Source organism: Anser cygnoides, chromosome 18, assembly GCF_040182565.1.
Source record: "Anser cygnoides isolate HZ-2024a breed goose chromosome 18, Taihu_goose_T2T_genome, whole genome shotgun sequence".
In the NCBI taxonomy this organism is placed as follows: domain Eukaryota; kingdom Metazoa; phylum Chordata; class Aves; order Anseriformes; family Anatidae; genus Anser; species Anser cygnoides.
In genome coordinates, this window is record NC_089890.1 from 9,769,565 (window position 1) to 9,781,596 (window position 12,032).

The window sequence follows — 12,032 nt, forward strand, 5'->3', positions numbered from 1 at the left end:
AACGCAGCTGTGCCCATCGCGGCCTCCCCGGCCCCACGTTTTGATGGTTGCCAGAGGAATCAGGGCCTACTTGTGCCGGGCGCTGCCGGGCTCTGCACCTCGGGCCCCATCCCAGGACGGGTTTCGTGGCCATGGCCCAGGCCAGCTCCCCTGCCCAGGGCCATGTTGTCACGGGGATGGGCCTCTGTTGCTTGTTGTTGTTCGTTTGAGCTCGGATTTCTTCCTCAAACCAGCTCCCGAGCACCTTCCAAGCGCAGAGCTTTGGGTCTGCCTGCTAGCTGGGCCTTGGTGCTGTTTTGGGGGATTTCGAGGTGTTTTCCTGTGGGTGCAATGTGGGCAGGCCTGCGCTCAAGGCATCACTCGTGTCACCCAGATGCGTGGCGTGGCGCTGTGCGGCCTGTGCTGCTTCTGGCAGCGCTACAGTGCCTGTGTCTTGCCGGCATTATTAAATTACCTCATGAAGGAGGAGAGGTTGTGCCTGGCCTCCCAGTGCCCATGTTTCCTGCTTTTCTGCGAGCTCTCTCGCAGCGCAGAAGCACCCTTTCAAATCAGAAAGCCGTGCAGGGGCTGTGATAGGGGCAATCGTTCACGTGGATCCCGCGGGCAGGGCTGTGAGGGTGAACTCCACCTCTCGAACACCGGTGCCCGGTGGGGATGAGCTCCCGCACCCATGGAGCTGCTGCAGCTACACGGCTCCTCCACTGCTGCAGGCACCTGAGCCATCAGCAGGGCAGCAATGCCATTTATTTAATGCCACTCGTTTAGTCGCAGCTACGTCACGCCCGGCGTTTACAGCCGTGACTGCTCACACGTCCCTTCCCACCCACTGGGTGTCCCTGAAAGCCAGGGGTTGTCAGCTTGATCCGGGGGTTTTCGGGAGCTCTCTGCTCTGGGGGCTCCTGCCCTGCAGATGGGGCCATGGTCCCCCCTCCTCGCTTCCTCTCCTATTCCCGGCAGCCTCAGCCAAACAAGGGGATTGTCCAGCTTCCTTCTTCTTCCACAGGAGTCAAGCAGAAATGATCTCTTGCTGACGGACAGACGGACAAGCCACAACTTGCACAAGTGCTGGCTTCATGGTGTAGCCCAGATTTCTCACAGGTTGGGGACAGGCTATGTGAAAGCACAGGATCCAATAACACTTTTAAAGCCAAAAATAATAATAATAATAATTTTGATTTCTTTCCTTAACAAACAGTGGGTCTAGAGCAACTCCTTTGGCCGAGTGAACAGCCCGATGTAGTGGTTGTCTCTGGCTGTACCCCAAAGCTGGCAGCTCGGCTCACTTCCTGACACCCCGGTGGGCTGCCCCTGCTCCAGAGGGACAGGACGGAGCCCGGCCCCTGCTCCGTTAGATCCTGAGCTCCATCCCTTCTGCCAAACCTGGCGTCCCCGGCCTGCAGTGAAGTGGGCTGGCTGTGCTCTTTGTACCTGTGGTCCCCACTGCAGCCCAGCTCTGAAGGTCCGCCTCTGCATCCCATGTCCTGGCTTCTCAATCAGAAAAATCTAGGAAATGGGCAGGGTTCAAGCCTCAGGGCAAAGCCATTGCTGGAGATGTTGGCTGACGGAGGGGAGCATTTACTTCAGATTAGCTGCCCAACAGCGAGAAAACCTATTTCGAACCAGAGACTGGAAACATTTGGGCTAATCCCAGGTGAAAGCTGATTAAAGGCTCGGAGGCGCAGATCTGGAGCGTGTCCTGTCGGTCCGCAGAGCCCCCAGCTGCACCCCAAGGAAACGGGGCTCAGCACCGGGGCACTGGGGCAGCGTCCCCTGGCCACGCAGATGGGGCCAGGACCTCGCTGTGCCTCGAGCTCGGCTCCGTCCCCGGCTGCTCCCGCTGCACCCGTTCGAAGCAGCGTGAGCGGCTTCGTCCTGCGGGCAGGAACTGGCCCAGGGTGAGGAGCCCACTGGTGTCCGGCACTTTTACATCCTCCATCTCCTGCTTTTCCTTTTTGTTCATGCATTATTAAATTCCCCATTGGGGTGATCAAAAAGGAACAAAAAGGAGTTGGCTGCTTAAGCAAGGAGCGACTGTTTAAACTGTGGAGTTTGACGTGTTCTGGGTTACAGCTGAAATTGCCAAAACAGGCAAAAACACTGCTCTGGTCAATGATAAACACAAGGCACAGCACAGCTCTGCGATTCCCAGGGTGCTGTAGGGGCTTTTGTTGCACAAAGTGCATGGAGCTGAACGCTGACCCTTGCTGGGAGGAGGGCAGAGCTTTGTGCTCCTTCCAGGCTGGCGAGCGCGGGCATCGCTGGCCCTTCAGCGAGGGGTCGCCCGAATTGGCGACGTGGCAGTGAGTGTGTTTGCCCTGTCCATATCCAAGCAAAATATTTAGACTTTGGCCACTGCTTTCAGGGTCCTGTAAATCAGTTGCAATTAGGGAAGCGAGCCCCCGTGGGGTTTATGACCTGCGTGGGCAGCCCTGCAGACCGGTGCTGGCCTGTAGGGCTGGGCCCTCCCGGTTTAAACCTTTGCTCTTATCCATCTTGCCCTTGAATTGCTGCAGAAACGCGGCACAACAGCAGCCCCTTGTCCGAGGCTCACAGCTTCCCAAGCACACGACCCTGCAAACAGATGCCGGGTCTTGTGCATTGCAGCTTGCAAAACCACAGTGCTTCCTACAGGTATAAATGCTGAATGCTTCAGCTGTAGCACGCCTGGCACTGCCAAATGCTGCTGTGCCGCTGCTCCAGCTGGGTAAATATTAAGCAGGCTGGAGCTCGACTCCGGGCAGTGCTTCGGCAAACAGCATTCAGTGTAAACACAATGTAATTTCCTTTCCAGAAAAATATTTACTTACCTCTCTGGTCACTCTCGAATTGAAAGCACATTTAAAGCAGGAGTGTAAGGAATTGCTTAGATTGGATTTTTTTATTTTTCTCTAAACTAAAAAGGGGGGAAGCGAGCAGGCTGTGCGAGGAGCAGCTGTGCCCTGCAGCTTTCTAAAGCCCTTGCTCCAGGTGTTTATGCGCTGTCGCACATAAATCACACCTCGGACCATGAGCCCTTGTATCTAATCAGGGGCTCTCAGTGTTTAAAATACTGCAGAGCCCTGGCTGTGCAAACAGCCCCGAGCACCTCCTGCCCCCCGTGTCCACCCACACCAAGCAAAGTCCTGGGCTAGCTCTGCATGCAACCCCTTGTTTGCATACATTTGCATACATCTGAAGGCAGAAGGTGAGGTGGGAGTGATGCTTCTACTTATTGATGCTCAGCCACCTCCCTGGGCCATACACGTGGGGAGCGATTCGGGCACCGGCCGGGCAGGCTGCCGTATCCCCCGGTATTTATGCCCTGCACCAAATCAGAGTTCCCTGTGCCAGGAAGCGCAGCAGCTTTCTGTGCGGTGGTTCAGGGAACACCAAAAGCAAATTCAGCTCCACTGGCAGTCAGCAGTGCTCCCCGCAGCGAGGGAGATGTCCGGTGAGTTAAATATGGTTTTAGGAATTAGTAGTTTTTATGTCTCTTTGGAAAACTAGCTCCGACCAGTCATTTTCTTCCCAATAAATGCAAAAGGTGCCACTAAATCTCATTTTTAAAAAGCCCGGCCCATAACCTGAGGCACCTGGCCACTTCCCCTCGCCCAGCCTGAGCTTGTGTCATGAAATGAGCTCAGAGCACCCAGCCCTGCCCAGGCTGGGGCTGTATGGTATCGTAGCAGCCTGGCTCTGGCCTGCGGGCAGAAGCAGCGCAGGTCTGGATGCGCCCGGAGCCCCGCGCTGGGGACGTGCAGGGCAGCGCGAGCCCTCCTCAGGCTGAGCTGTGCCCCCCGACGTCGCTATTTTTGCCTGGATTAGAGGGAAATTAAAATTAATCCTCAGAGTTCAGGGAGATCTCTGGGGTTTAGCGTTTTTTTCCTGATCGTTCGTTATTTTTAGCAGCCGCTTTTTATTTTTAGCATCTCGCAAGTGCTGCAGGTACTTGAGCTCCCGCCCCACGTCCTCATCACTGCGTGGGCACCGGCGAGCTCAGCAGTCGGCCCCGTCTCCCTCCCTCCCACTGCCCCACTTCGTTAGCTTGAATCCTTGAATCTTTCTGCTGCATCACGTCTTTGCTTCCCGTATTAGCGTTTTAGAGAGAAAAACCCTTCCTGTGAGCAGCGAAGGGCAACTTCTCCTCTCCCACTCCCTTGCTCTGCATGGAGACGCGGCCTACATGGGAAGCAACCCACAAATTTCACACTTGGAGATCAAAGGACTGAAAACGTTTGATCTCCTTACCTTTTTAATTGCTACACCCCCAGCGGCCCGCCCAGGGCACAGGACTGTGCCCCGCAGGCACCCAGCCCGGGCTTCGTGTGTGGCCACGGGGCTTGGCGTCCTTTAAGATCAACCCGTGCAGGTGTCGTTGTTGAACGCAGAGGTTAATATTTAATTAGACACTATTTCTGTCAGATGACAGACACCGTGCATGCTGCCTGATCCTAGAGCCGATCGCAGCAGCCCAGCGTTTTCTATTTCTCTTTAGGACGTTCACATGAGCAGGCGATGCTGCCTCCATCTCGGGGGACAGGGTTTGCATCCATAAAAGCACCGAACATGCTCATTCCTCGCCCCTATTTTGCACCCCGCTCCCTTTTTGCACCGCAGATCATTCGTGTGCATTTGCTGCTGCACACCTGTGAGCCCGGGGTCTCTTTGGTGGCTGCTGCAGCTGCCCTGCTGCCAAGCACGGGCCGAATCTCTCCTGGCCTGGGTCCGCCACCTCGCCTCTCCCCGCGTGCCGCGGGCTGCACGTGAGCGGCCCCGCTTCGGGCGGCGGCGAGGATTGATTTCTTGATTACAGTCTAACGCGTGGTATAATTAAGGAAATCCTCACGCTTCTGAAAGTCATTAGGAGACGGTTAATTGGGATGGGGCTGGGAGCTGCCTGCTGCGGGGGGGGGCACATGGTGGCTCCCCAGGGCTCAGAAAATATTGCGAGCTGCAGCTGCCGCTCCTGGTCCTGGCCAGCCACTCGGGTTTGGTTTTATTTTTTGCATCTTTTCTTTTTTCTTTTTTTCATTTTATTACATCTTTGAAGACTGTTTCCATGTCTCTCTCCAGCCTTTCCTCCTCCAGTCTTGGCACAGATCGTATTTGCCATATTTCTGCTCATCGCCGGTGCTTTTCTCCTGATGCTTCCCAGCCCGACAGGCAGCGCCCCGAGCTGTGCACCGCGATCCAGCCTCAGGATGCAGGGTGCAGCGATGCTCCTTTCCCAGCCGTGCTATGCCCTGCTCTTGGCTGTAACATTTTACGAAGGTGAAATTCTACCTGCAGCCTACCAGCTCCCAAGTGGTTTCTTTTCCTTGATAATTTCTCCCTGGTTTTGCACTCGTTTTCTTGTTTGGGACATCAGAAGAGGTGCCAGACTGCCCCGGGGGGGTTGCAGAGTGGTGCCAGGGCAATGCAGAAATGCAGTTCATGCTGGGAGTGGTTGGCTGCGTCACAAACCTGTTTTATTCGTGAAATGTTAATCGAATAGTAAATTGTAGATCTGCTAAGTAGATGGGGTGAAAAGATCAATTCACAGTAGGCAGAGGAAACCATATTTCAAGGCAGAAAAAACTAATTAGGGAAAAAACAGTATTTCTGTCAGTGTGCACTAGCGTAAGTTACCAACGCGTGTACTAGACGTGTCTGATGAGCTTTTCATGTGGAAATTATTACAGGTGGATGGATTTTCAGTCGCACAGATGCGTAAGTGCGTCGTGCTTGTGGAGTTTGGTTTTGCTCACCCTGCAGTGCCGTGTAAAACTGCTGCAGCATCATAAGCATGTGGGTGGCCACTGAAGAAAGGGGGGGGAACTATGACAATAATTTTTTTTGGTCGTGCCTTGGAACAGAAGACAAACGGGAATCTGACCACATCCCCCGGCACTCGGCAGTGATTTGAAAATCCACAGCACGCGGTGTGCTGAGGCAGTGTCCGGCACTGCAAGGAGTAGGACCAGCAAGCGCTAATTCTGATTTTTTAATGCATCACGAACCAGCTTACTGGAGTCTATCCCGTGCTGCATCTCAGTTAAACATCTCAAAATGCAGGGGAACAGGGGAAAAAAGAAAAGATTTCAAATTATCATCAGCAATGCAGTTTACCCAGGGTTTGAATGTGATGGAGAAGTTCTAAATCCCGGAGTGAGTGACAGATTCAGGTGGCAAATACTCTGGAAAGAAGCCCAGTGCCGGTGGTCCCAGTGGTGCCAGAGGGGCAGGGTGCAGCCCTGCAGTGCCTGTGAGAGGCTGAACTGGAATCCCACATGCTGCGAAAAGATCTGATCCCCGACACAGGCTGCGCTTTCAAGGTCATTTCGTTCTGCTTCAGGGTGCAGGGAATTGTATTTCTGAGCTTTTCCAGATTAAGGGACATATGAGCAGCAGGCCTGAATTTCTCCTTGGCTTTTTGTGGTTTTTGCTTAGGCTTGGAGTGTCAGTCAAGATGCTCGTGTTTAAGTCAGGAAACCTGGACTGTGCACAAACACCAAGAGACTCCCTCTTACAGGGCAGTTTGCTGCAGAGCATTTCATACGCAGTGCAAGACGTGCTGGACTTAGGTACCTGCTCTATCCAGCCTGGGATGGATCCAGCACTGCACCACCAAGGTCTCAGGCACGTCAGGCTTTACCTGGGCTATGTAACGGGGAGCCCAGGTAAAGTACAAAGGTTCCTTGTACAAAAAAATAGCTAATACTCCCCTAGCCCTGGCAGTGAGACAAGGCAGTACGAACCTCTGAGTGCCTTGGACACCTGAAAGTACAGCTCAGCTGTGCCACGTTCTAGCACTCTTACCCCAAATAATCTGTAGTCTACCCAGTTAAAGAACTCCTTCAGCTCCTCAACTCCACATATGTGGGAAGCACAGTGCTCAGCACTGGGCATCATTGAGTGAGTCTAGATCAAATAGAGCGAAACAGACAGTTCTGATGCTGAAGTCATTAAATCTTTGGCTAAGCTAAAAAGGCAGAGTGAATAATGTTTTTAATATGCTCAGGAAATCCTCCATATCGGATGAGATCAGAAGAAGCCATTAGCAAGGACAGATGGGGATTCTTCTCCAAACAAAGGCAGATACTGAGTAATTGCAGTTCTATAAACACAGCATCACTTAAAATATTCAATAATTCACCCAGCATCTGGGGAAACATCAAAACTTTGTATTTAATATAAAGGTGGATGGGTGAAAAATAATTAGGACCCTTACAGTTCCACACTTACTTTTCTAATCTGTATTGTGCTCAGGCCATTATATATTTAAAGGGTTTATTCTGTGCTAATGGGAATGGTATTGCCAAATTCATCTCATGCTCAGAGACGAGCCTTCACCATCTTTGTTCTTCTGAATTAAAGGACAGAGGCAAGGACTTTTCTGAATACCCTCTCTTTTATTTTTTCATAAAAGCCTAAAGAGACGCTTGCTTTACAGATTACATCTTCTTTCTGACAACAAATTCCACTTTGTCTAGAGAGAAAAGATGAGAAAACAGCAAAACCTGTAACTTAATATAAGACTACATGCTGAGATAGCACAGGTTTTCATTAGCTCCTAATAGCAGAGGAGCATTTGAGTGGTTCTCAAGCATCCGTTAACCCTGAAAACACCACTAAAGCACAAGAGCAGTGTGATAACAATTTTATGGGGAGCAAATACGCGGTCAACTTATCCAGCAGCCCACAGCTCTGCCTCCAAGCACCTTTCAGATTAGCTGTTAGCCAACCTGCTGTACGTCTCCTTCGCTTAATGTCGTGCTATAAATCACAGTGTACAATTTAAGAAGGAAGTCTGTGCTGGGCTAGCAGTCGTCATTGCTAGTAATGGACTCAAGCTGCAAAATTTGGATTCAAAGCTCAGAGCTGTTTGGATTTAGGGTTTTAGGTTGCCCATTATAGAAATAAGAAACAGATGGGATTTGCAGGCCTGGTTCGGACTCCACACTTCTCATAAGGTCAGTGTTGTTTAAATCAAATCAGATTTTAAGTCAGATTCATTTCTGCCTGTGCCCGCTTGTTGTGTGAATGGCGCAAAGTATCCCCAGGGCCAGAATCATTAAAATACCGAGTATGCTCTGTATATCTCAGAAAAGGAATATTACTGCTGGTTCTGCAAGCAAAGTGAATTAGTGGCAACTGGGAACATTTGTAGGCAGGGCCAAAAAGGTCCTTAGCATGCATTTATACATCAAAGGTCCTGTATTTTTAGAGCTTTATAGTTGAGGAACTTAAAATATCCCTTTTTCCTCTCACAAAGCTCTGTGAGACGCGTGGAAGGGCTTGCCATATCCTTACCAATTTGCAGAAGAGCACACCTTGCCTTCGTCTGCTGCAGACTGTCGCTCTTGGGGCAGGACGGGCAGAGCGTTTCACTCGGACGGCTCGCCACATGAGGCTGCAGCTTCCTCGTCTTTTCAAACCGAGCCTCGGTATCTTCCCTCTGGAAGAATCACTTCAGCTGAACAAATTACTAAATTTAGTAGCGGAATAACAGGCTCAGATTGCATTTTGCTGAAGGTCAGATTAGAGTATCTAATGGTTCTGTCTGGCTTTCACATCTAAATGCCATTTGAAATAAGGCTGTTGAGCACCTTTCGGTCTGTGTCGGTGTGCAACTGACTGTGCTTTGCCCTTGTGTGTCACTACCAGTAACAACCCAGTAATTCTGCGATTCCTGTGAAAGGAGAATTTCCTGGGGGACTTTCACTGGTTCCCAGTGCCTTGTGGAGATTATCTAGAAGAAGAGATTTACAGAAGCACAGAGTTAAAGATTCACAAGCAGGTGTTATCTCAAATGCTGCGCAGCTCATATCCATGCCAACAGATCATGGACAAAATACATAAGCTGCTCTTCCCAGGGTGTCTATTCAACTGGCCAGCTGCTTTTGTCACAGGTGCACGAAACGGGAGTATCTAATAAGGAAGCACTTTGATGTCGCTGAGCCTAGCTGCCAGACCAGCTGTGACAAGGGCAATGCCTTGGGACACCGCGCTGCGATGCTGCAGGGAATAAAGAGCTAAGGAGGGCAAATGTTCAGTCTTTAAAGGCTTCCAGCCTAATGTAGGATTAGTGGAGAGAAAATGGACTGCACATTAAAATTCATGAAGGAGTACAATTTAAGATCTATGAATAACAGGGCCACAATTACGCAGGGCTGGGGATTTGGTTTTGTTTTAGTTTTTCCAGTGCTGGTGGAAGAACGAAGCCATTAGCGGAACGTGTGTGGCTGTCGCGGGCTCTGCCTTTGTTGCTGGGTGCTGTGGACATCCACAGCTGATGATACTGAAGGGTTAAACATGGGACAAGAGGAAATTGGATAATGCAACCGCTGCTCCATAGATTCATAGAAGAAATACAAGTTTCTTGTGGTCTGTTTGGTAGGCCCAATTCTTTGTTCCTGGATCTGAAGGCCACATCTGAGGCAAGGAGACACCTCAGTGGTGGCCGGGCCTAACAGGCCTGTGAGCTGCTCATGGTGGCCCAGACGAACGTGTCATGAAGGCGACCACAAGAGGCAATGAGGGGAATTTTGACCAAAAAGATTTCCCAAGGGTTCCTGGGAGACCCTGTCTCACTGGGAGAAGAAGCTCCAAAGCAAGGTTATGGAAGGAAGTGGAAGATGGACCTGTATTCACAGCTGACCCTGTGGGTCACAGGAAGGGGAGGAAGGCAGTGGGTGCATGCTGCTCATCACCACCTGATTTTGGGAGAGTATGGAGGAGATCTGGCTTTTCTTAATGACTCGCTGTGAGAGAAGCTCAGGCCAGGGGTTAACTCTTCCCCTACAGTCCCCTCCGTGAGCACCAAGGCTGTGAAAACAGTCAGCTGCCTTGCTCTACAGTCCTAATATAGAACAAAAGTGTAGTATTTTGTCCTAGATTGAACAGTTGGGGAAATAAAACTACTTTGGGTGATAGGAGGTGCTGCCACATACACAAGAGGAAAATTCCAAGACAGCTTAGGATATCTGCTTATTTTACTCTCATAGAAAAATATATATATAAATCATAGCTGTGGTGCACTCTAATGGGAACGCAGAGTAAATTAATGATTTATCACATCTGATAAGGAAGCCAGGAGAACAATAATTGTGTCTAGTACACAGAAATATATTAGAAGCCTCCCATGGGCTGTAACAAAGTGTAGGCGTGAGGCGTTCCTAAAATCACCATGAGCTTTCAGTGCCACAGGTACCACAGGACTAGAATCAGGGAAATGCTTTGGGTGGAGGCCCATGGCTTGTACGAGCACCATGGGATCATTCCTGATATACAACCCCTCACCTGCCTGCTGTGTGTGAGCGGGCAGACGGACAGACCATGCCCTGTGTGAGAATGAGGACAGCTGAGCCACGCCGAATCCTCCCGGCCTGCGACCTTTTTGTGGGCGCTGGCACCTGGCAGCAGCAGCAGCAATCACTTGTGTGCGGCCTCAGAAACAGCTGCGGGTCTGACACTGTGGTTAAATTTAAAAAGGGTGATGCAGGAGTACGTGTGAGGGTGGTAAATTAACGAAATTAACTGCTGGCCTGTCATAGACCGACTTGAAAGAAAACAGGGTTTTAAGAGAAACAGCTGGGGCTCGTAGTGGGCAAGCCAGGTCTCTTCTACCGAGCACAGCAAGGTTCATGCAGAAACGTTCGCAGAGCTCGGGTGCTGAGATCTGATCCTGCACCTGTGGCTCGCTGCCGGCCAGATCCTGGCTGTGGCCATGAGCAGGCAAACCTCAGGTGCCCTCAGGCAGGCACAGGCCTCGGTGCATACAGCACAGTGCTGCCTCCCCGTTCTCCTTTCCTGCAGTATTTTTTAGCAGAAACCTGTGAAGGCGTCTCTGAGTAACCTGGCTGTTCTGGCAGACTGTGGGCTCTTGTTTTCTGTGGAACTAAGCACAAGGCAAATCTATTCAGTATGCGGGAGAAAGGCTAAGGCGTCTGATCTTGTCTTCAGAAAGAAGCAATCTGTAACAAGCGGAGGAAAATTTGAAATAAAACTTGACAATTCATAAATGTTTTGTGGGAAGGCATTCTAAGATAGCAGATGGCAGTGTAAAGGGGCTTTGCTTTTTGCTGTGTCTAACACCTTCTTTCTCTGTTTTAAGAATAACGCTTTTCCAATAACAGCTCAGAGCCAGTGCCACAGAAATCCTGGCTGACAGAAGAACTGCTGGTCGGCTGACAGGAGCACGGCTTGTGGGAACTTCGGGCTATGCTCTTTGTCAGTAGTGAAATTAAAGCTTCGGGATCTTTCTTCTAAAACGTGGCCCTACTTTCCACAGGCACAAAGCAATTATCTGTCATCACTTGCTCAATGTAATTAATAGATGTGGTTTCCTTCACAAGCATCAAGGGATGCCATGTTCATCATGGAACGGACTGCTCTGTCCAGAGCAAGGACAAGAAAATTCCTCAGGAACCTGGGCCTCTCCTCTGGGAAGAGCAATAAATCTGTTGTGTACCATGAGGGATTGGAATATTCATCATATCCCATTATCTCTCTGCTTGTCGGAAGAGAAAAGATATCCTCTGCTCAGAAACGAAAAAAGACATCCTCGGGTAATTCAGTACAGGAAGCTGGCAGAGCTGCAGCCCTCTATCACCTTTACATGTAATTTGCAATTATGTGTAAAGCTAAACCTTAGGAAAAGAGCAATTTCAGTCTTCCTGGCTAGCCTGAAAGTCACCATGCTACCCTGTGTAGCACAGTTACTGACAGAGCAGCTGTGTGGGTAGAGATGCAGTTTTACAGAGTTATTAGAGCAGGGAATTGTGCTGGGATTACTGGGTTCTTCTACCAGCTCTGCCTTTGATTTGTGGTGTGCGCAGACCCCTTAATGTGTTTCTGTTTTCCCCATCTGTGAAACCGAGATAACATCACAAGGGAATTGTAGAGTGTGATTCATTAATGTTTATTAGACAGAGGGAAATCCTTAAATGAATGGCACTGTATTCCAGGAGGACAAAGTTCAGGACTGCAAAGAGGCTGATTAAGCCCAAATCTGTTATTCCCAGGCTAGGAGGACAAAAAAGAAAATTGAAAAACCTTACCTACCCCTGTGC